At 38.7% G+C, this 24,416-nt stretch overlaps 1 long non-coding RNA gene and 1 pseudogene across 2 annotated transcripts in view; both read left to right on the forward strand.

The window, feature by feature from the left end:
• The window catches only part of LOC149263326 (uncharacterized), an 80,792-nt gene that overhangs the window by 49,290 nt on the left and 7,086 nt on the right, over positions 1 to 24,416 (forward strand). The gene's annotated exons all lie outside the window — the stretch shown is intronic.
• Positions 6,670 to 7,692, forward strand: LOC149263327 (uncharacterized; annotated as a pseudogene).

A 24,416-nucleotide genomic window follows, 5' to 3' on the forward strand; every position in this document is an offset into this window, starting at 1 on the left:
TGTTCATTCGTTGAAGTGACAACATTGTTCTAGGCAGCCTCCAGGTGTAGCTAGTCTCACCTGAGAGCTGTGAGATTCATTCATTAATAAATTTGTCTTCCTAATTTCAAATTAGCATCAGAGATTCTGCGTGCATGTATTGAAGCCTCAGTTTAGATTCGTGGTATCATGGTTGTCGTGGAGCATTGAGGGCTAGTGTTGAAGATTTGGGTCCTCGTTAAAGCTTTGTGTCAACTTGTGTGGGTCGAGTTGACCCGTAGTGAGCCAATTGCAAAGTCATTGGTGATTGTCTCTTTGTGGAGTGTAAAGACCCATTGGTGAGCATCGAACACTCCTAACGCATACCAGTGTTGAGTAATGGAGAGTCATTGATGACTGCGAGCCTTGTGTACATCGGATCAGCTAGATCAAAGGTCCATGGTCTTGTGACTAGTGCATGTTCTGTGGTCTAAGACAAGGTCTATGGTCTGTGACTAGTGCATGTTCTGTGGTCTGTGACATGGTTTGTGATTTGTGATCAGAGTGTGGATGGTACTGACAATGAAGAGCCATCAAGCCAACGTTCCTTTGTATCTATCCATGGAAGAACCAATGTTCACTGGCATGTTCTAAAGAGCCATCGATTCATTGTATTTGTCAATGTAAGAGTTCTCTTTGCCCACTGGGAGCAATATATAGCTTAGTTAATAGCGTTGTAGGGCCTTTATAGTTGTCGTAGAAGTAGTGCAGTGAGAGTGGAAGGAGGGCCATTGCACGGAATAAAGTTGAGCCTAGCGATTGATGTGGTGATTAAATTTTTTATTTGTTTTGTTTGACTATTGCATGCCCCACTAAGCATGAAATGCAACAAGTACCTCAAACTTATGAAATCGTAAAATTAACCAATACAATGCACAATCTTAGCGTCGAGGGGTGTGACAGGTCGGTATGGTGGTTTCAGAGCGTTGGTATGGTGTCCGTAATATGGGGCCATTTTTTTAATTTAACATATTTTTTGCAATGCAACATATATGTGGTTTTAAGGGTGTGATAAGCCATATTAAAGTGATGGATGGATTTTTAATGAGATTTTAATTTTAGAATTGTGTACAATGTATGCATGGTGTGCATTTATATGAGACAAAGATTCGTCCTACAAACATATTGGGAGATGTTGGTGGTGCTTGTGAAGGACAGAGCAAGAAGCATGGAATTGTTGAAGATTGGGTCTTCCTGACAAGATGAAAAATCCCCTTGCAGGAACATATCTAAACGAGGCTAATAAATTGGATGGATCCAATCATGTTAATTGGATGGGTCCAATTATGTTAAATGGAAATTCAAGTTGCTAACACTAATGGAGAGATATAGCATTTGGACAATGACAAAGGGAGAAGAAGCAAAACCAAGTGCTGCTAGAGGTGCAACAACTGCATCGATCCAATATTGGGAGAAGCAAGAGAATAAAGAAAAGGTGCTATTAAAAATGTTCATGAAAGATAATATAATTCCTCATATTCATGATTGTCAGACCTCTAATGAGACTTGTAATATGCTAAAGGAGTTTTATGAGACTAAAGATACAATTCGGGTCCTCTTCCTAAAAAGTAAGCTCCTTTATATTAAAATGGAAGAATATGAATCAGTTAGTGCTTTTGTTTCAAGAATCAAAGACTTAAAAGATAAGCTAGGAGAGATTGGAGAATCAGTACCTAGTAATAATATTGTGACAATCACTTTAAATGAAATGTGAAAGGACTATTAGATGTTTATTACAGGTCTTGCAAGAAGGGAGAAAGCTCCCACATTTGAGGAATTGGCAGGTAGATTGTTGCAGGAAGAAGAGAGGCACAATAATTTCAAGCCTTAGAATCCAAGCTTAACACTTGTTGCGAAGAAGAAACTCTTCAAAGGAAAACAAGGAGAAGGAAGTAAAGGTGGAAGCCCATTTTAGAGGAGGCCATCTCCAAAGTCAAATCAAGGTATGTCACCTACTAGAAATGATTCTAAAATTAAATATTTTTATTGTGGTAGAAGTGGGCATCTTTCGAGAGACTGTTATACGAAGAAAAATGATGAACCGAGACATAAACATAGAAGATATTCATTGCGCTTTGTAGGAGCAGCCCTTAATTTTGATCTTAAGAATCTTAAGTTGTTTGTGTCTAATGTTGCATTGTCTATTGAAATTGATGATGTCGATGCATGGTTTGTGGATTCTGGAGCCTCAATCCACATGACATGCAATAAGGATTGGTATGAGAACTTCAAGGAAATAAGAAATGGTGGCAACATTTATCTTGGAGATGATCGTGCACATCAGATCAAGGGATATGGTGATATTCCAGTGACTTTACCAAATGGCAGTGTCAGGCGCATTCATAATGTTATGTATGTACCCGAGATCAAGAAAAATTTGATCTCTGTGTCCATAATCACATATCAGAATCTGAAGGTTGAATTCTTCAAAACACATTGCATAGTAAAGGACTTGTTAGATCACTGTAAATCGATTGTTGCAGAAGTCAAAGTTGGAGTCTTATACAAACTTGATGTCACCAATAAGAGTCATCAAGCACTGAATTCTACAATTGTGTCAACATAAAGTCTTTGGCACCAGAGTTATGGTCATATCAATTTTCATGATTTGTTATTGTTGCATAAACAAAGAATGGTTGAAGGACTCCCTATGTTAAAGAATGAGTATGTTGCTTGTGAAATTTGTGCATTAGGAAAAATTCACAGAGATGAATTCCCCTCTAATTCTAATAGGAGAAGAAGAGATGTATTGGAACTTATGTATTCTGATGTCTATTGACCAATGCAAACAAGATCCCTAGGAGGTGCTTATTATTATTTTATTGTTTATTGATGATTGCGCAAGGTACACTCGGGTGTGCTTCGTTAGGAAAAAGAGTGATTTTTTTGAGTATGTTAAAGAATTAAAAAACATGGCAGAGAAGCAAACAAGGAATTTCATAAAGATCCTCCATTCAGATCAAGGGGGAGAGTACACATTGGGGAACTTCATCAAGTACTGCAAGGATCATGGAATAGTGTAGTGATTTATAGTACCCTGCACTCCACAACAGAAAGATGTTGTAGAAAGGAAAAAAAGAACATTGGTGGAGTGTGCTCGAAGTATGATCAAAGGTAAGAATCTCTCAAATTCCTTTTCAGTAGAGACCATTAGTATTATAGTTTATTTAGAGAATAGTGGCCCAACAAGGTATATTGATCTCAAGACTCCATTCGAATATTTGACATATAGTTTTAAACTAGTAGTTCATCATTTGACGGTATTTGGGTGTAAGGCCTTTGGACATATTCCGAAGGAGAATAGAAAGAAGTTTGATGTTAAAGCCATCAAATGTATTTTTGTAGAATATTGGTAATAATTTAAAGCATATAAAATGTTTGATCCATATACTCACAAATTATTTCTGAGTAGAGATGTAATTTTCCATGAACAGGAAGATGAAGACAACAAGGACAACAACTATGAATGGTGGCACATACTTCCTGAATTTGAAGGCAATAAAGAAGAAGCAGAAGATAGCAAGTAGCAAAAGCTTGAGGAAGAATCCATTGATATGGATACTACCAACAGTCAGAGTTCACCTAGAGGTGGAGAAGGACCTTCAGAGAACAAGGATGGAGACAATTAAGTTCCAAGGAGATCTACTCGACAGATTCACCTACCAAAAAGGTATAAGGGTTATGCACTCATGAGTAGTGTTTTGAATGTCATAAAGCCCATGAGTTTTAATGAAGCTAAGTTATAAAGAGTGGAGAAAAACAATGAAGGAAGAATATGATTCTATAATTAAATACAAAAATTGGGAATTGATTGAATTGCCTAAAGATAAAGAGCCTATATGATGTAAATGGTTCTATAAACCCAAGTTTAAAGTAGATGGCAGTATAGATAAATATAAATCTATATTGGTGGAAAAAGGATACTCACAAAAAGAGGGTATTGACTATGCAGAAACATTTGCACTTGTAGCTAAATTAAATATTATTAGATTGTTAATTGCATTAACTACAAAGTATCATTGGAAATTGCACCAATTAGATGTAAAATCTGCTTTTCTGAATGGTCATTTAAAGGAGGAGGCATATTTAACACAACATGAAGGGTTTGTGAAAAAGGGGTAGGAACACTTAGTTTGCAAATTAAAGAAAGCTTTGTATGGGCTGAGGTAGGAACCTAGGTCATGGTATGAGAAGATAGATTCCTTCTTTCTCTAGCAGGATAAAGAAGGGGCATGGGTTTTATGAGGAGTCAAAGAAATCCAAATATGCATACCTATTTTGATGCAAAGGGGCATGTTGTATTGATTTCCTTGTATGTTGATGATTTAATTATTACAGGGAATTATGATAAACTAATTAATGGAATTAAGGTGCAGATGTCACAAGTATTTGAGATGAAAGATCTTGGTGAGTTACATTACTATCTAGGTCTTGAAGTTTGGAGACATGTTGATCATACTTTTGTCTCTCAGGGCAATTATGTGAGACAATTGCTTAAAAAGTTTAAAATGGATCAGTGTAAAGTTGATTTTGTTCCAATGCAATAGAATGTGAAACTTCATATTAATGATGGCTTAAAGGAGGTAGATGGTACAATATATAGATAATGGGTGGGAAGCTTGAATTATCTTACTACAACCAGACCTGACATAGTATACTCTGTTAGTGTGCTAAGTCAATTTATGGTGATACCTTAGAAAGCCATTGGAATGCAGTGAAAGGTGTGCTCATGTATCTTAAATTAATTTTGGTATTAAGTATATTGGTTCATTTGATGTTGAGCTGACAAGGTACTCAGATTTAGATTGGACTGATAATCCAGATGATGGGAGATCTACTGCAGGTTATGCTTTTGGCATTGGCTTCAGGGTTGTTTCATGTAGTAAGAAGCAACCTATTGTATCTTTGTCATACATTGAGGCAAAGTATAAAGCTTTTTTATTAACAACTTGTGAAGTTGTTTGGTTGAGGAGAGTTCTTCAAACTAGAAAAAAATAGGAAGAAAAAATACAAATGAGTGAAACTAGTAGTCCTTAGGTGAGGAGATCTTGAGGATGCCCACAGTGCTACCTCGATTCATTGAATTAACAAATCAATCAATACAATTCTTATACAGTGCATTTAGTTAGGGAGTAAAACAACCTACTAGAAAATAAGAACTACTTCCTAATTACAAACACAGTCTTAATTATTACGGTTTCTCCATTATTTTCTAAGTTCCCCCTTAATGGAGAAAGGGTTGATTTCCAAACCTAGCATCTCCCTAAACAATTCAAATTTTACCTTCCCAAGGGGCTTTGTGAAAATGTCAACAACATTTTCACAAGTATTACAATATTCAATAAAAAATTCCTTAGACTATATATTTTCTCTAATAAAATGAAATTGGGCATCAACATGCTTTGTCCTTACATGAAAAATTGGATTATTTTCCAACTTGATTGAGCTCTCATTGTCACACTTGATCACTATAGCCTGCTTTTGTTCTTCTCCAACATCTTGAAGAACTCGCCTCAACCAAACAACTTCACAAGTTGTTGCACACAAATATTTATACTCTGCCTTTGTAGATGACAAAGATACAGTAGGTTGCTTCTTGCTGCTCCATGAAACAATCTTGGATCCAATACTGAATGCATAACCTGTTGTAGATTTTATATCATTCGTATTACCGGCCCAATTTGAATTTGAGTAACCTGTCAGCTCAACATCAAATGAATCAGTATATTTAAGACCAAAATCAATTGTTCCTTTAAGATACATGAGCACTCCTTTTTCTTCTCTCCAATGGCTTTCTAGAGGTCTCTCCATAAACTGACTTAACACACTAACAGAGTATATGCTAAATCAGGTATGGCTGTAGTAAGATAATTCAAGCTTCCCACCAGTTTTCTATACAATGTACCATCTACCTCCTTTGAGCCATCATCGAAATGAAGTTTCACATTCTACTGTATTGGAACAAAAGAAAATTTGCACTGATCCATATTAAACCTTTTAAGTACTTCTCTGAGATACTTACCCTAAGTAACAAAAGTTTGCCTGCATCTCTCCACACTTCAAGACCTAGACATTAATGTAATTCACTAAGATATTTCATATCAAATACTTGTGACATCTGCACCTGTTGGACACCTAATCCTCAATGGGTTAGTGTGGAAGCCGAATGGACAAAAGGAGTCCAAGAGACCTTGGGATGTGAAACCCAACGGTCACATAATGTACTATAAATGTATATCTCTTGTTAATAAAAATTGTACTTGCATGTTTCATCTTTCATATTGTTCTTGCTCCCATGTGTGTTTAACATGGTATCAGAGTAGGCGTATTCCTGCCCTGCATAATTATTTTGAGCCATTTGTTTTATGGCCCTTATGTGTATGTGCAGATCATTTCATGAATATTTTCTCAGCTAACCTGTCATTTCTCCAGCGCCATTTTTGGCCTCTCTCTGCCGTTCTGAATCTTCTCCGTCATAATAACCTGCCTTATTCCCCTCATACCTGAAATAACCTACCTCTGCCAGCGCTGCACATCTGTCCATATCATATTAACGCTGTCCCATAACAGTTGAATGCGTTTGAATATTAATGCTGTGCGTTGAACTGGCCTGACATGCTGATAATTGAACGCTGGTCCAGCTCCTATTGAATGCGTTATGGTTTGATATTGAATGGTATGCGTAACACTGCCCATGCGTTTGAGTTTGTATTGCTTTAACGATTGAATGGTATATGCCCATGCGTTTGAGTTTGAACTGAATTTGTATCTGCGTTAAAACGACTTTGGTATTAGTTTTAACGCTGTCCAATAGTATCAATCAATAGTATCAAAGTTTGGTTTATTTAATGGTGTATTGAATGTTGAATGCCTATTAACGCTGTGGGTTTACTCACTAAAATACCATGGATTCCACGGCTCTCTTAATCTGGAATATTAACGCTATTTGGTCCAGCGTATATATGGTATTAAAATGCCATGTTGTTGTTTGACATAGCATTTGAGTTTGAATATTGAATGCGTTTTGATATGCGCTGTCTAATGGTATTGAATGCATTTTTATATGCACTGTCTAATGAGATTTGGTATACAACGCTTGCATATGCGTTGAATTAACATGGTATAGGCAGAAGTATGTTCACATTATATCCCCACCGTGGAGACTTTTGTGAAAAGGTTCAACATAATCCTGACATGTGATACAGGTATGGGCCTCTTTGGATTTCCACAACTCTTGTATTTGCGGTAACGGCACTGGGAAATTATGCTTCCTATTTGTCTTCCATAAAGAGTGAAGATAAAATTGACTGGCATTATGACATTAATTATATGAGCTGGGCTGCGTGCTTGATTTATGGATACATCTGTTTGGTACCCCTCGGATTTTATTTCCTCCTCCGTTACTTGGGCATATCAACACCCTTGGTGCAGCTGTGGTGTCTTTATGGATATTCTCTGTTTATCTTCATTCCAGCTTCGATTCTGTTAATCTTCCCAACTGAGTTTTTAAGATGGACTGTTATTGCTCTTGCTGGCTTAGCGGCAGCAAGCTTTGTAGCACTGAATATGCGATCTTGCATGAGTGGAAATGACAAATGGATTACAGCATGCATAAGTGCATTTTTAATGCAAATATTCTTGGCCTTTGTAATTAAGCTTTGTTTCTTTGTATGAATTAAAAGGGCTATTGTATTGAGGTTTGGTTGAGACAAAACTTTGTGCAATTTAATGTGAAATGGAAACCATATGGATAATGGCCCAGAGTGAATGAACTGCCAAGCTTTTGATTGAATCTAGCATATGTGAATGTAATTGTGGTAATGAATCTGAATTATGAGAGCATTCGAAGTTGATGGGATTGATAGTTAAAATATGAATGAGGATGAAGGAAACTTCACATACAGTGATTGATTTTTATTGAGTTTTCATGAACCATGAAATATGTGAACAGGTGTTTGATAAGCTTCCGCATGCAAATGATAAAATGTGAATTTGCGAGGAATTGAAAGGTAAGCTTCCACATATTAATTGAGATTGTCGGTGGTAGAAATTTGCCAGACATTGAGATACTGATTGAGCATAGGACGAGATGCATGTTCATATGCATGTGCTACTATGAAACCCTTGAAATTGCAATGTTGACTTAGTTTATATATCTGCATTGTTCCACATAAGATTATGAGATTATGTACAATTATTTCTCTGGGAATCTGTAATCCCACAATTGTAGCTGTTCCACATGTTATCATGAATGGTTACAGTCGCTATTGAACTTGACTATTCTTTTCCACTGGCCGAGGAAGTGAAGGCGTATTTGAAGGATTCAAGCAAGTTTGCAGTTGCTGCTGCCCCAGTGTGGCTTTGTATTTAAAATTCATTATAGTGCATTAATTCCTTGCTTAAATTGTTGTATAAAGAGTTTGGTGGGCTGATTGTAATCTTTTATGGAGAAAAGTTTTGTCGGTTGTTTTGTCAGAACATAATGCTGGTCATGAGTAAACTCTTATTTTCATGTAATGGATTGTAATCGATGCTTGCTGGTTGAACTCTGATCATTTGCTGCACATGTATAAAGGATATTGCTGTGTACTGTGAGTAGGTATTGCTTTTCTCCACTGAGTAGTAGTTGTAAGGTGTAAATCTGACATTGAAAAAAAAATGGCTAGAATCAGTGAAGTATTAGAGTTCCTCAAAACTCTAATGTCATCTACTACTCATGATACATTAAAAGTCAACAAAGTTTCTCTCACAGATATTCAGGTCTATCTACAAAATGCATAGGAAACGATTGATTTTTTGCAGCTTGAATCACAGCTACAACAAGAAGAGCTACATCAAAATAGACATCATTTGAACCTGTTTTTGTTCAGAACATTGAGACAACCACCCATCAGCAGCAAGTCAATAATGTTACCGTTCATTCAAATAAAGCAGCAGTTGTACATGCAGATGTAGAAACTCAGTCTGCACTTCCCAAGCCCATCATCAGACCTTGGGAATATCTTGTCCACAACAAGCACAGAACTCGTCTTGGATATGACAAGGACTTGTCCTTTGATATTCCAGACTACTCAAAGCCCATTCAGTTTCAGAGTGCTGGATTCATTCATGATACTTTAGCTGCTCCTCATGATAGTTCATATCGAGCTGTTCCAGATTTTGCCCCTCTTCCACAACAACAACAACAACAACAGATCGTGAAATGCCAACACTGTGACCGAGTTGGCCATTTGAAAGATCACTGTTTTGATCTTAATCCATGTAAGCATTGTCATAAAACCAGTCATTCTTCACATAGATGCTTCAGAAATAAATGTCCTGCAAGAACAAAGATTCATCTTGGATGGATCGCTTCTTGGCAATGGGCATCAACAGCAAAGAAGATATTCCAAACACATGTCAGAACTTGTTCTAGAGTATTGAACAGTCTTGCAGTTGAGTTTTCTCCATCATCTCACCTTGTATCTGACAGGGGGGGAAATGATGGTCATCTACAAGCTTCAAAGTTACATTAAGCGAGCCTGAGCCACAACCTGCCACACTAGTTTCAGAGTTGTAGCCAGAAACAAAGATGCCCCTGAGCATGCCTTCAGTTGGAAATCTGGGACACTTCCTCTAGCAGAAGACTTCAGCTTCTTGCCAGTTTTGGAAGAATTCTAGAAACAAAATTGAGAACACTTCCTCTAGCAGAAGACTCCAGCTTCTTTCTAGTTTTGGAAGAGTTCCAGGAATTGCATTAAGCATTCCAGAGTTGTTGGTCATCCTTAAACCATCACAGGTTGAGACTTCCCTTTTCAGGTTGAAGTTCTCCCTTTTATGCGGGGTGAGACCTCCCTTTCATGGTTGAAGGTTTCCCTCTTCAAAACAATAGGAACACTTCCTCTAGCAGAAGATTTCAGCTTCTTGCCAGTTTTGGAAGAGTTCCGGGAACTGCACTAAGCATTCCAGTGTTGGTGGTCATCCTTAAATCACCGCCCTTTATACCAACATTTCATAGAGCACATTCAGCCTAGTGTTGCCATGCATTTTTTGCACATTTTGTATTACATCTCTCTTCTTGGACTCATACATAACCCTTCGGATTAAGGGGGGGGAATGTTGGACACCTAATCCTCAATGGGTTAGTGTGGAAGCCGAATGGACAAAAGGAGTCCAAGAGACCTTTGGATGTGAAACCCAACGGCCACATAATGTACTATAAATGTATATCTCTTGTTAATAAAAATTGTACTTGCATGTTTCATCTTTCATATTGTTCTTGCTCCCATGTGTGTTTAACAGCACCTTAATTTTATCAATTAGTTTGACTGAATTTCCTATAATATTTAAGTCATCAACATACAAAGAAATCAATACTACATGCCCATTTTCATCAAACTTGGTATACATATTTGGGTCGCTTTGACTCCTCATAAAACCCTGCTGAAGAAAGAAAGAATCTATCTTTTCATATGATGACCTAGGTGCCTACTTTAACCTATACAAAGGTTTGTTTAATATGCAAACTAATTGTTCCCGCCCTTTTTCGACAAACCCTTTAGGTTGTGTCAAATACACCTCCTTTAAATCACCATTCAGAAAAGTAGATTTTACAAATAACTCGTGAAAATTCCAATGGTAGTTTGTAGCTAATGCAATTAACAACCTAATGGTATCTAGTTTAGCTACAAGTGCAAATTTTTATGTATAATCAATACCCTCCTTTGTGAGTACCCTTTTTCCACCAATCTAGCTTTATATTTATCTATGCTAACATATGCTTTAAACTTGGGTTTGTACAACCATTTACATCCTATGGGCTCTTTTCCTTTAGGCAGTTTAGTCAATTCCTAGGTTTTATTTTTTTATTATAGATTCATATTCTTCCTCCATTTCTTTTCTCCACTCTTCATGTTCATTAGCTTCATTAAAATTCATGGGTTCTATGACATTCAAAACACTAGTCATGAGAGCATAGTCCTTATACCTTTCAGGTAGTCGAATTTTCCAAGTGGGTTTCATTCGTACTTCACTGGTTTCACCTATGTTCTTTGGAAGTACTTCTCCACTTCTAATTGGGCTCTAACTGTTGGTGATATCCACATCACTGGATTCTTCCCGAAATTTTGCTGCTCTCTGTCTTCTGCTTTTACTTCTACGTTATTGTCTTAAACTCCAGGAAGAATGTGCCGTCTTTCATAGTTGTTATCCTTGTTCCCTTCATCTGCCTGTTCATGGAAAATTACATCTCTACTCGCAAATACTTCATGAGTAAATGGATCAAACATTTTATATGCTTTAAATTCTGAACAGTATCCTACAAAAATTCATTTAATCGCTTTAGCATCAAGCTTCTTTCTATTGTCTTTCAAATATGTGCAAAGGTCTTACATCCAAATATCCTCAAGTGATGAAATACTGGTTTAAAACCATATAAGGCTTTGAATGGAGTCTTGAAATCAAGATACCTGGTTTTACTTCTATTTTTTAAATAAACAACATTACTAATGGCTTCTACCCAAACAACATTTGAGAGGTGCTTACCTTTGATCATACTCTGTGCACACTCCACCATTGTCCTATTTTTCCTTTCTGCAACATTGTTCTGCTATGGAGTGTATGGGACTATTAATTGTTGCACTATTCAATGATCCTTGCAGTACTTGATGGAGTTCGCCAACATGAATATAATGGATTACATTATCTTTAACAAACACCCTTAATACTACATTTGTTTTATTCTCCTGCTTCTCCGAGTCCTGAATTGATGCAGTTGTTGAGCTTGCAACAGGTTTCACTTCTTCTCCCTTTGTGATGGTCCAAGCGCCATAACCTTCCAACAATGTTTGCAGCTTGAATTTCCAGTTGACATAGTTTGTGCCATCCAATTTCTCTACTTCATTCAAGTATGTCTCTCCCAATAGATTCACCATCCTCTCTCAATACTTTTCAAAAGCACTTCCAAAACCTTCAAATAAATTTAAATGAAAGCTATTTTTTTTTTAATGAAAATTGGACAACCCGAAAATAAAGCACCCGATTTGAAATATATAAAAGCCTTTTTTAATCTCTTTAAAATATCAAAACCCCTTTTGTTAATGAATTCCAACTGGCCCTCCCCTCATTTAATATATATATATATATATATATATATATATATATATATATATATATATATATATATATATATATATATATATATATATATATATCTATATATATATATATATATATATATATATATATATATATATATATATATATATATATATATATATATATTTTAAAACAACCATTCACATGGGCGCTCAAAAAAAGATGAACTATAAAATACCGCGGCCCAAGATTAAAATATCACAGAATTAAAAGATACTGAACCACTGAAAATACTGCGGCCCAAGATCACCCAAGATCACGGAAGTTAGACGTCTTCCTCTCCCTTTTTGTATGTTTTCCACGCCAAAAAAAACTGCCTTCTTCCCTCGAACTTGAAGACTAGCTATCAAATGAAAATTAGAACGACTGCCATATTTTTCACAGGGAACATGAGACTTAAACCTGAGACATTGAGACTCATTTTGAACGGCACTATGAATGTTGCTGATGGAATTGGCTAACATCCAGCCTACTAGGAAAAAGAGAATGACTTCCAGTTCATGGAGGTAGCTCAACAGAAGCCCGTCGTGAGAAGAAACTCAACAGGAAACGATCAGAATACCCTCGAACTGACGCAAAAAAGACCAGCCATCACAGTCACATCCAACTTGCGCTTTGACAAATCACCAATGCGCTCTTCGTTGGAGGAGGGGAGCGCTGCAACCCAAAAATTGTAATTTCAGAAGTTTACCTCTGTCAACGCAGGATCTCTCAGTCGCTAAATGCGATGATCAAACAATGAGATTATTTTTTTTATCACACGGGCTCTGACACAGGTTCCACAACTTCACAAGTTCTCTGCAACATCAAGGTATACGTAACTCAAGACAACTTCACCTGTAGCTCTTTCGACATCCGGCAGGTCGGACCAAGATTCTTCCAACTGATGCAAATCTGAGGGGCTGATCGCCACAACCATGCTTCTTTTCCAGCAAAGCACTCAATAAATCCACGGTGGCACAGTGCGGACCTCCTCCTTAGGTCGTCGTCTCAAATGGAGCTATGGCTCACAACACACGCCTCTCACAACAAACCAGCTCACCTGCTCTCATACCAACGTCTCAAATGGAGCTATCGCTCACAACTCACGCCTCTCACAACAAAACAGCTCACCTGCTCTGATACCAACCACAAAAAAAAATAGGAAGACAAAATGACAAAATACAAATGAGTGAAACTGGCAGTCCTCAGCCTGGGAGACCTTGACGCTGCACTGGCTCAATTTATTGAGTTAAGAAATCAATCAATACAAGTCTTATACAATAGTGTTTAGCTGGCTCAATTCATTGAATTAAGAAATCAATTAATTCCAATATTATACGATAGATGTTAAACAACTTACTAGAAAATAGGAACTATTATCTAATTACAAACATAATCTTATTTTTTAAACTATTACGGTTTTTCTATTATTGTTCATTGAATTAAAAAATCAATCAATACAAGTTTTATACAATAGTGTTTAGCGGGCTCAATTCATTGAATTAAGAAATCAATTAATGCAAGTTTTATACAATAGCTTTTAGTTAGAGAGATTAAACAACCTACTAGAAAATAGGAAACTATTACCTAATTACAAACATAATTTTAACTATTACAGTTTCTCTATTATTTTCTAAGTTTCAAAATGTTGGAGAAGAACAAAAGAAGACTACAATGATCAAATGTGACAACTAGAGCTCAATCAAGTTGCAAAAAATCCAATTTATCACGCAAGAACAAAGCATGTTGATGCTCAATTTCATTTTGTTAGAGAGAAGATACAATCCAAAGAATTTTTTCTTGAATATTGTAATACTTGTGAAAATGTTGTTGATATTTTCGCTAAGCCTCTTGGGAAGATAAAATTTGATTTGTTTAGCGCGATATTAGGTGTGGAAATTAATCCTTTTTCCATTAAGAGAGAGACTTGTAAATAATGGAGAACTGGTACTCGATTATGAAAAATGACGAGTTGATGGACAAGCTTAGAGGGGATAAATACTTCTCTAAGATAGATTTTTGTTCATGATACCATTAGATTCGGGTGAGACAATAGGAGATCCCGAAGACTCCATTTAGGTGCCCCTATGGGCACTTTGAGTTCTTGGTGGTGCCCTTTGTGCTAACCACTGCACCAGCAACCTTCCAGTGTTGCATAAAACATGTGTTCCACAAGAAATTATGCAAATTTCTGCTAGTGTTCTTTGACGACATGACATACAACAGGACTTGGGAGGAGCACTTGCGCCACTTGGAGGAGGTGCTATGCATCCTAGAGGAGCAATAGCTATATGCCAAGATGCCTAAGTGTGAATTTTGACTGAGGAGATGTTGTATCTTGGCCATAAGATCGATGAGGATGGGGTGCATGTACATCAGGAGAAGATCAGGGCCATCCTGGATTGGCCTCATGGGGCTTCACTCAGTGAACCTTTGACATATCATGTGTGTTCGTGGCATACTAAACAATACCCCTAATTTGACTACATATTGGAAAATACCTCTAAAAATCACATTATTTAACCCCCTACCAATACAAATCCAATACACCTTCCCAATTTAAAAAACCCCTACTTTCATTATATACTATAGGTATCCATTTTTTCATTAACATTTTCTACACACCTTTGTATTTTTTTCATTAAATTTGAGCTCCATTTTTTGTACCCACCAATATAAAACTCATTACCCCCTATATATCCCCCAATATGAGCCCACATGGTATGGTATTTCTCCCCTAGTGAAGTCCCTGTGATTGGCCTACACCTAGGAATGTGACAGAGTTGCGGGAATTCCTGGGTATATATACCTACTACGGACGGTTTGTGAGGGGGTTTTCTCAGCTGGTAGCACCCCTCATAGATTTGACGAAGAAGGGGGCTTTTGGGTGGATGGATGTGGTGCAAGAGACCTTTGGGAGCCTCAAGAGAGTGATGAGCAGTTGCTTGGTGTTGGCTCATTAGAGAAAATTTGAGGTAAAAAATGTACAACCAAAATCAACTTTATAAGAACTAATAGGATTCAAGATGATGATGTTAACGATGGGGGATGATTCACCATTTTTGGAGTAAAAAGGTAAAAAGATAAAATAACAAAAAAATAAAAACTATTTTTTCAAGTCGTATTTTCAACTTATCTCCCCAAATTGTTACTCATATTTTAAGTGGGAGAATTCGTTGGATGCATAATTTAAATCCTCATCCAATGATTACCCATGTTGCATACTTTCGATGGACCCTGCTACACGAAAAATGGGAAATACATGAAAAAACATGATTGCAATCATGTTTTTTCATTTATTTCTCATTTTTCGTGTAATAGGGTCCATCGAAAGTATGTAACATGGGTACTATGTGGATGTAGATTTAAATTATTCATCCAACAATTTCTCCTACTTCAAATTTGAGTAAACCTATAGGGGTGTAAGTTGAAAAAGTAGTTTTTCTTTTTTTCATCCAAAATTTGATGAGGCAATTCAATCTTATTTTATTATTTCCACTATTATTTTATATTATTCCTTAGGAGGCCCATTTTAGACCTCAAAATTTCTCTAACATTACCATACTTTATGAAACCCTTTGTTTTGGAGTGTGATTCATTTGGAGAGGGCATTGGGGCAGTTTTGATGCAAGAGGGACACCCAATTTCATTCGAGAGCCCAAAGCTATAGAGTCATGAGAGGTTATATTCCATATATGATAAGGAGATGGTGGCCATTATGCACATGTTGGCCAAATTCCGACAGTATTTGGTGAGTAACAAGTTTGGAGTGAAGACTGATCACAATAATCTTCCATTATTTTTGGAGCAGAGAGAGTTGAATGAGAAACAACAGAAGTCGGTTAGCAAGATCCAAGCATACGACTTTGATATAGAGTATGTCAAGGGAAAACAGAATGTGGTAGTAGATGCATTATCTAAGAGCCCCATGACACTCTCCCTTATGGACATCACTTAGGACTAGAGGGCGCAGTCGCTAGTGGAGTACTCCAAGGATCGGTAGGCATGTGAGATCTTGGATGACACTGTTGGGGATGGCAAATACATGGTTATGAACAAGGTGATTTATTACAAGGACTAGATCTATTTGGTATCGGGATAACAATTGCGATAGAGGATCATGTAAGAAGCACATGAATCACCCTTGGCTGGGGATCAGGGGTTTCTCAAGACATACATGGCTATCAGGGAGAGCTTCGCTTGGAGGGGCCTCAACGAGGATGTTATCAGGGATGTACAAGAGTGTGATGTATGCCAGCGAAATAAGGGGGAGCAAACACATCCTACAGGGTTCCTTTAGCCTATGTCTATTATAGAGAGGAAGTGGGAGATTATTTCTATGGATTTCATCATCGGTATTCCGATGGTGCAAGGGAAAGACTGCATCTATGTGGTGGTGGACCAATTGACGAAATTCACCCACTTCTTTGGTATTCCATCTTGGTGCTCAACTTCGCAGGTAGCGAAGCTATTCTTCAGAGAAGTATTCAGGTTGCATTGTCTTCCAAAGATCATTGTTAGTGACCGGGACAATATATTCATGGGTGCATTTTGGCAGAAATTGTTTAGGTGTGGGAACAAAGCTCACTCCCAGTACCCATTATCACCCCCAAACCAATGGATAAATTGAGATTGTGAACAAGTGGAAGGAGGATTATCTCTGGAACTACATGATAGGGCATAAATGTCCATGGGTGAGGTGGCTACATCTTGGGGAGTACTGCTACAACACCACATACTATATGTCTATAGGTTTGTCACCTTTCCATCCTTTATATGGTTATGATGCATTGTCTTTTGTTGACATAGTTTTTGGAGACAATGTTGTCACTCACTGCAAAGTTTGCTTTTAGCTGTCAAAAAAGTGCAAAAGAGCAGAAAAGTTGTAGCCATATCCAAAACCACAGAAGCTCTCAAACCTAAATCAAACCCTCTCCACTAGATAGTTCTTGGAATAAGCTTTCCAACGGTATATGGAATTCCTCAAATGGACCCTGGAATCAGAAGATATGACCTTTTAAAGTTGAGGGTTTTGTCATCGTTGAAATAAGGGAGAAGAGCATATCGGAGGTCTAGGAGCATGTCGCAAATCGCAATCGGGGTTTTCTGAAATCAGTAGTAGGTGCGGGGTGAAATCAGCGATTAGCGATCGCCGATGTCGCAATTTGGTGATCAGAGATTTATCGTCAGTGGCACTAAGTGTGTATCGGCGCATCGCAAGTCAGATGTTCGATATATTAGAGATCATGTATTTGTGGGGTGAATCGGTGATTGGCGATCACAATGACATAGATAAATCGAAAATCGCAAATCGGCGGGTACAGGCCATATCGACGATCGACTATCGGTGCTTTCAAAGCGTCAACCTTAACAAAGTTGCGATCAACAAACGTTGATAATGTTAAAGAGTCAGGATTGTTCCTTCAGTGTTAAAGTGCTGAGAAAACATTTAACAAAGGAAATCAACGCAAAAACAAGGGCAGGTGGGCTTTTTTCTCTCTCCTCCAGGAGGCCACATGGCATAATTTTATTGGATTTGGTAAAGACATGGTGGTGCTGAAGTCATCATGATGTGGCAGTATGGAGGACACGTGGCATGTAGATCTGGCATTTTCAAAGGTCCAAAGAGGACATATCCGGGTGACACATTTCACCACTCAAGAGTTGCCATGTGGCAGTGATGACGTCACATTGACAATCACAAATCGAAGGTTGAGGCTTATCGGCACTTTGTAACGCAGTGTGCACATGGGAAAGTGTGAAAAAGGGGCTTCGATACAGGGGTTGGCCCATAGTCACATAAAGAGCTAAAAGAACCAGGGGCTAAGCACAAAGGGTGATCGACGATTAGTGACTAGCGGTTATGTTATGCACCAAAAAGGAATCGTCGATTGCGAACCTCTGATTGGGGGGCTCCGATAAGGGGGGCTGGCCCGTGATCACATAAAGAGCCGAGGAACTAAAGGGTCGAGTGCTAAAGGACTATCGCAATTAGAGATTGCAAGCACGTCACGACTCCAATGTAAAAGTCTCGACTGAAAACCTCAATTGTGATCCACCGAGAAAGGAGCACTGATAAAGGGTGCATAGTCATGAAGACTTAGAGGAAAGGGGCAAAGAGCGCTTTATAAAAGGAAAACAGCCCCTGATGGGAGTCTAAAGGCCCTAGAGCCTTAGGGCTAAGCACCCGGTCATAGCATCTACTCCTATGATGAATAAATATTGAAGGGAGTTAACCAAAGGGGTCCTAAGGAGCATCGGGACTTGCTGTTTGTGACGTCCTCTAGAATAAAAGTCCGGATGCGGTAATGTTCTGATAGTGTGGTACAAAGCTTTAAAGGTGGATGGGTCGGCAGTTGAGACTGTGAATAGAGGTATGGAGTAGTGGCAAATCGATATGGGCTAATCTTGTGGAAACCCCTGCAACAAGAAACCAAGGACTACAAGGGCCACATAAATGGATTCAACTGCTTGACTGTACGTCTCCTGTGAGTAAATGAATGTATGGAAGCTTAGGAGGACTTGACGATTTAGCATGGAGGTCCATGCAGAGGGAAGACAAAGTACTGCCCAAATGGCCTTTGTTACTGTACTGTGACATAAAAATTAGTTGAACCACTCCCAGCTCTAGAGAACAGGCGATTCAGGCAGTTAAGGCGAAAGCGACAGGGACCAACTGAGCAGCTAGAGGTACACATTCTGGCAGAGACGTGGTTTGATCAGGGGCCTTCACAGGAACGACAGAGGGATACTTCCTCCATTGTCTTTCTGTTTTCCTTTTTTTTCATTATTCTGTAATTTCTGCTTATTTTCAAGAAAGGAATCAAATACTTAGAAATCATTGTGGGTGGTAGAGCTATTGCAGGCCGAGGCAGTTGGTCAATTGGACAACTGGCCCTTGACTGAGATATTTTATAAATGTTGATTAAAAGCCCCCCCTTCTCTGTATAAATAAAGGGGGAGAAACACTTAATAGAGGTTCTAGAATTCTACACCCACACTGGTCCAAATTATTTTTTTCCACTTTGGTTCTAATTGATTTTTCATGAGGGACTTGAGGTGTAGATTGCCGAATGTAAATAGATTGGTGAATGAGACTCATTTTGAAGATTAATGAAACTCTTTGGTGATTCCAATCATGGCAACGCGCAATATGTTTTCCCCTTTGTAAACCTCATTTCATATATGTTTTTCTTTCTTTGAAATAGTGTGGTGAAGCTGCAGGTTTCACCCTTGTTCATGATTGTATATTTGTTACTAAGTAGCAATAATACTTGTGTTAGCTACAGATTTACTTAAGTACCTGTAATGTGCATAGATTTACTTATTCTTTTGGCGACAAATGTGCCAATGAGGTATATGGCTTGAAACTTTGACTATCGCTCCACTCTTTCTGCTCTTTCACCTCCTCCCTCTTCCATATTTCTGTTGGAACATGGTGGCTTAGGATTCTACATTGCAATCAGTACTATGCACCGATTTCCCTCCTCCCTTTCCTCCTCTTTTCTTTATTGCAACGTCAATATTAAGCTGCTTGTTGTTGTGTGTCGACAACCAGAACCAGACATTTCTCACGGAGGTTGGACCGATTTACCCCCTCAACATTTGGACCCATTTATTGGCTTGAGGATACCTTCATGAAAGCTGATTGAAACACTCCTTTTATTATATTTTTAATAACGTGACAATTGGAGTGCTTCCGAAACCCCTGATTGATAATATTCCAAAGCACTCCTCTATCTAAGATGTCCTAGGCACTAGTCTACAATCAACCTAGAGGCTGTCTCTAGGAATCTTTATATGTTTCCTGAAGCATTTGTGCTGCAGGTGCTAGAAAAAGTGACAACATATTTCTGGTGTCGTTATTGGGGAACAGATTAGAATATTATTCCCTGGGTACAACAAATTTTTACATTCCCTCTGTTAGGTGAGCAAGGGAAGTGTGGGTTGAAGATATCTCACCTTGGCGACTCCATTGTTTCAATATTATGGTAAACATCCTGGAAACTCTACTATCCATCTCTATCTGATCATCCTGGCTTTTAAGTAGCCTCATACTCACTCTGATGCTAAAGCAGCTGAAATTTTCCCCTACCTTTGAACTTGAGCTCACTCACCTAAAGGGGTTTCAAAATGGCCATTCCTGCATTCCTAGCCAACCAATTTTCCCCACTGGATTTTTCTTCTATTGCTGGTTATCCCAATCATGTCCCTTCATTTCATGAATGGAATATCTATTTGCCTAGATTCAGTGGGAACATAGATAGAAGGCTTCACCAATGCCTTAAAGATTTTCATGAATGAATGGAGAAATAGGGTATTATATTTAAAGATGCACAAATGAAATTGTTCATGTACTCTTTAGAAGAAGATTTTAAAGATTGGTACAAAACAATACCTCGTGGCAGCATATCCTCCTTAAAATGTTTTCATATAGCATTCCATCATCATTGCAAAAGATTATATCCACCGAATGCTCTGTTTGAAGATTGTTGTACACATTTTAATGTTGAAAGTATCCCTGAGGGTAATGATCCAACTGAAAATGTTTGGGAGACTCCATTCCAAGAAGATATCTACTCACATAAGGAAGCATTGCCCAATGATCAAGAAATCAAAGAAGGAAACATCATCAAGCTGCAAATAAACCCCTAGAAATCTTATTCTATTGAATTTGATGATTCTCCTTCTTATGATGAGTATGAGTCCGATGGGAAGTCGAGCGATGCAGAACTACAATAGTCCCAGTCATGGGAAGATGCACAAAAAGAAGAGGCTCGAGGCCACTATTCACAGCCTTCTCCTGGAGAACAAGTTCAAGAAACTCATCCAATTTATGATTCATATTATTCAGAGGAGGATGAGACGGTCACAGAGTTTCAAAGGGAGTTGTTTACCAGCAAGTGGGGAGAAGGCTCCCAGCAACAAATTTTTCAAGAAGAGCCCAAAGTTGAAGGACCGAGCAGTGTTTGTGATTACTTATTACATAAAGGTCCCTACTGGTAATTCTCAGTAGGCCCTCCAATCTATGATTCTTATAGTTCAGAAACTGAAGATTCTATTGCATATTTTCAAGAGGGTTGGCCCGTTGGCAAATGGGTAGAAAAAGATCAGCAACAAGATTTTCTTAAAAAATCTAAGGCTGAGGAGTTGAATAGTATTTGTGGCTGCCTTGACCGAGAAGATATCGGTAAAAAAAAAATCAATGGAAATAAGGCAGTTGCAAATTCTTCTTGCTGATCCTATGACCCTATAGCTGATTACATGAGCACATTCTTTGGTCAGTATCAATGGTTGTTTTTGGAGTATGCATCGAGTTTTTTCTTTGAAGATTTTTCATGGTGCATGCTTAGTTTAATTTTTAAATTTAAGCAACAAGGAGGCATTATGTCCAACAGCCAAATGCTGGCATGGCTCCATTGGAGGGTTGAACTCACTTAGGTGAATTGAGCCCTATACGTAGGTAAGAGTTGTATATAAATAAGCTCACTAGCTAAGCATTTTTTTTCCAGTTGGTAGAATTTATTTTTCTGCATTTCAGTTTGATGAGGAAAGGACTCCCTACAAACAAAGTTTCATGGAGATTTTATGGTTGTACAAGTTCATTATATTTTTAACTCCATTCCCAATGGTGAAGGCTACTAGCCTGCAGGTGTTCAACACCTTTCCAGCAAGGCACTGTCCTGAGTTGGAGCCAATGTTGTCACTCACTGCAAAATTTGTTTTCAACTGTCAAAAGGGTGCAAAAGAGAAGAAAAGTTGCAGCCATCTCCAAAACCATAGAAGCTCTCAAAGCTAAATTGGACCCTCTCCATTGGATAGTGCTCGGAATAATCTTTCCAACGGTATATGGAACTCCTCAAATGGACCCCGGAATCAGAAGATATGGCCTGTTAAAGTTAAGGGTTCTGTCACTGTTGAAATAAGGGAGAAGAGCATATTAGAGGTCCAGGAGCATGTCGCAAATCGCAATCGGGGTTTTCTCAAAGCAGTAGCAGGTGTGGGGTGAAATCAGCGATCAATGATCGCCCACGTTGCAAATCGGTGATCGATGATTTCTCGTCAGTGGCACTAAGCGCATATCGGCACACCACATGTCAGATGTCCGATATATTAGAGGTCCTATATCAGCGCGGTGAATCAGCGATCGACGATCGCAACAACAAAGATAGATTGACAATTGTAAATTGATGGGTCCAGGGCGTATTGGTGATCGACTATCAGCGCTTTCAAAGCGTCAACCTTAACAAAGTTGTGATCAACAAATGTCGATAGTGTTAAAGAGTTGGGAGGGCCGAAAACATTTAACAAAGGAAATCAACGCAAAACCAGGGGTAGGCGGGCCTTTTTCTCTCTCCTCCAGGAGGCCACGTGGCAGAATATTATTGGATCTGGTAAAGACACTATGGCACTGATGTTAGAATGACATGGCAGTCAGAGGACACATGGCATGCAGATTTGACATTTTCAAAGGTCCAAAGAGGGCATATTCGGGTGACACGTGTCGCCACTGAGGAGGTGCTATGTGGCAGTGATGACGTCACATCAGCAATCAGAAATAAGAGGTTGAGGCTTATCGACACTTTCTAAAGTAGTGCGCACATGGGAAAGTGCAATAAAGGGGTCTTGATACAAGGGCTGGCCCATAGTCACATAAAGAGCTAAAAGATCCAGGGGCTAAGCATGAAGGGTGATCAACAATCGGTGGTTTTTTTTTGCATCAAAAAGGAATCTCTGATTGCGAACCTCCGATTGGGGGGCTCCGATAAGGGGGGCTGGCTCATGATCACATAAAGAGTCAAGGAACCAAGGGGCTGAGTGCTAAAGGATTGCAAGCACCTCATGGCTGCAATGTAAAAGTCTCGACTCAAAACCCCGATTGCGCTCCACCGAGAAAGGAGCTCCGATAAAGGGCACATGGTCATGAAGACTTAAAGGAAAGGGGCAAAGAACGCTTTATAAAAGGAAAACGACCCTCGACATGAGTCTAAAGGCCCTAGTGCCTTAAGGCTAAGCACCCGGTCATAGCCTCTGGTCCTATGATGAAGAAATACTGAAGGGGGGTTAACCAAAGGGGACCTAAGGAGCATTGGGACTTGTTGTTTGTAACGTCCTCTAGAATAAAATTCCTAATGTAGTAATGTTCTGATAGCGTGGTACAGAGCTTTAAAGGTGGATGGGACATCAGTTGAGACTGTTAATAGAGGTATGGAGCAGTGGCAAATCGATATGGGCTAATCTTGTAGAAGCCCCTGCAACAAGAAACCAAGGACTATAAGGGCCGCAGAAATGGATTCGACTGCTTCACTACACATCTCCTGTGAGTAAATGAATGTATGGAAGCTCAGGAGGACTTGACGATTCAGCATGGAGGTCCATGCAGAGGGAAGACAAAGTACTGCCCAGATGGCCTTTGTTACTATACCATGACATAAAACTCACAGTTGAACCACTCCTAGCTCTAGAGAATGGGCGATTCAGGCAGAGACGTGGCCTAATCAGTGGCCTTCACAGAACGACAGAGGGATACTTCCTCCATTGTCTTTCCGTTTTCCTTTTCTTTTCATTATTCTGTAATTTCTGTTTATTTTCAAGAAAGGAATCAAATCCTTAGAAATCATTATGGGCAATAGAGCTATTGTAGGCCAAGGTAGTTGGTCAACCGGACTGCTGGCCCTTGAGTGAGATATTTTGTAAATGTTGATTCAAAGCCCCCCCTTCTCCTTATAAATAAAGGGGGAGAAACACTTAATAGAGGTTCCAGAATTCTGCACCCGTAGTGGTCCAAATTCTTTGGTTACATTTTGGTTCTAATTGATTTTTCATGAGGGACTTGAGCTGTAGATTGCCGAATGTAAATGGACTGGTGAATGGGACTCATTTTGAAGATTAATGAAACTCTTTGGTGATTCCAATCGTGGCAACATGCAGTTTGTTTTCCCCTTTGTAAATCTCATTTCATATATTTTTTTATTTCTATAAAATAGCGTGGTGAAGCCGCAGGTTTCAACCTTGTTCATGATTGTATATTTGTTACTAAGTAGCAATAGTATTTGTGTTAGCTATAGATTTACTTAAGTACCTGTAACGTGCACAAATTTACTTGTGCTTTTGGTGACAAATGTGCCCATGAGGTATATGGCTTGAAACCTTGACTAGCGCTCCACTCTTTCCGCTCCTTCACCTTCTCCCTCTTCTATATTTCTGCTGGAATATCATGGCTTAGGATTCTGCATTGCAATTAGCCCTACGCACTGATTTTTGTCCTCCCATTCCTCCTC

This window comes from Pinus tabuliformis, chromosome 6 (genome assembly GCF_031772625.1).
Source record: "Pinus tabuliformis cultivar Carrire ecotype Pingquan chromosome 6, CPIR1, whole genome shotgun sequence".
In the NCBI taxonomy this organism is placed as follows: domain Eukaryota; kingdom Viridiplantae; phylum Streptophyta; class Pinopsida; order Pinales; family Pinaceae; genus Pinus; species Pinus tabuliformis.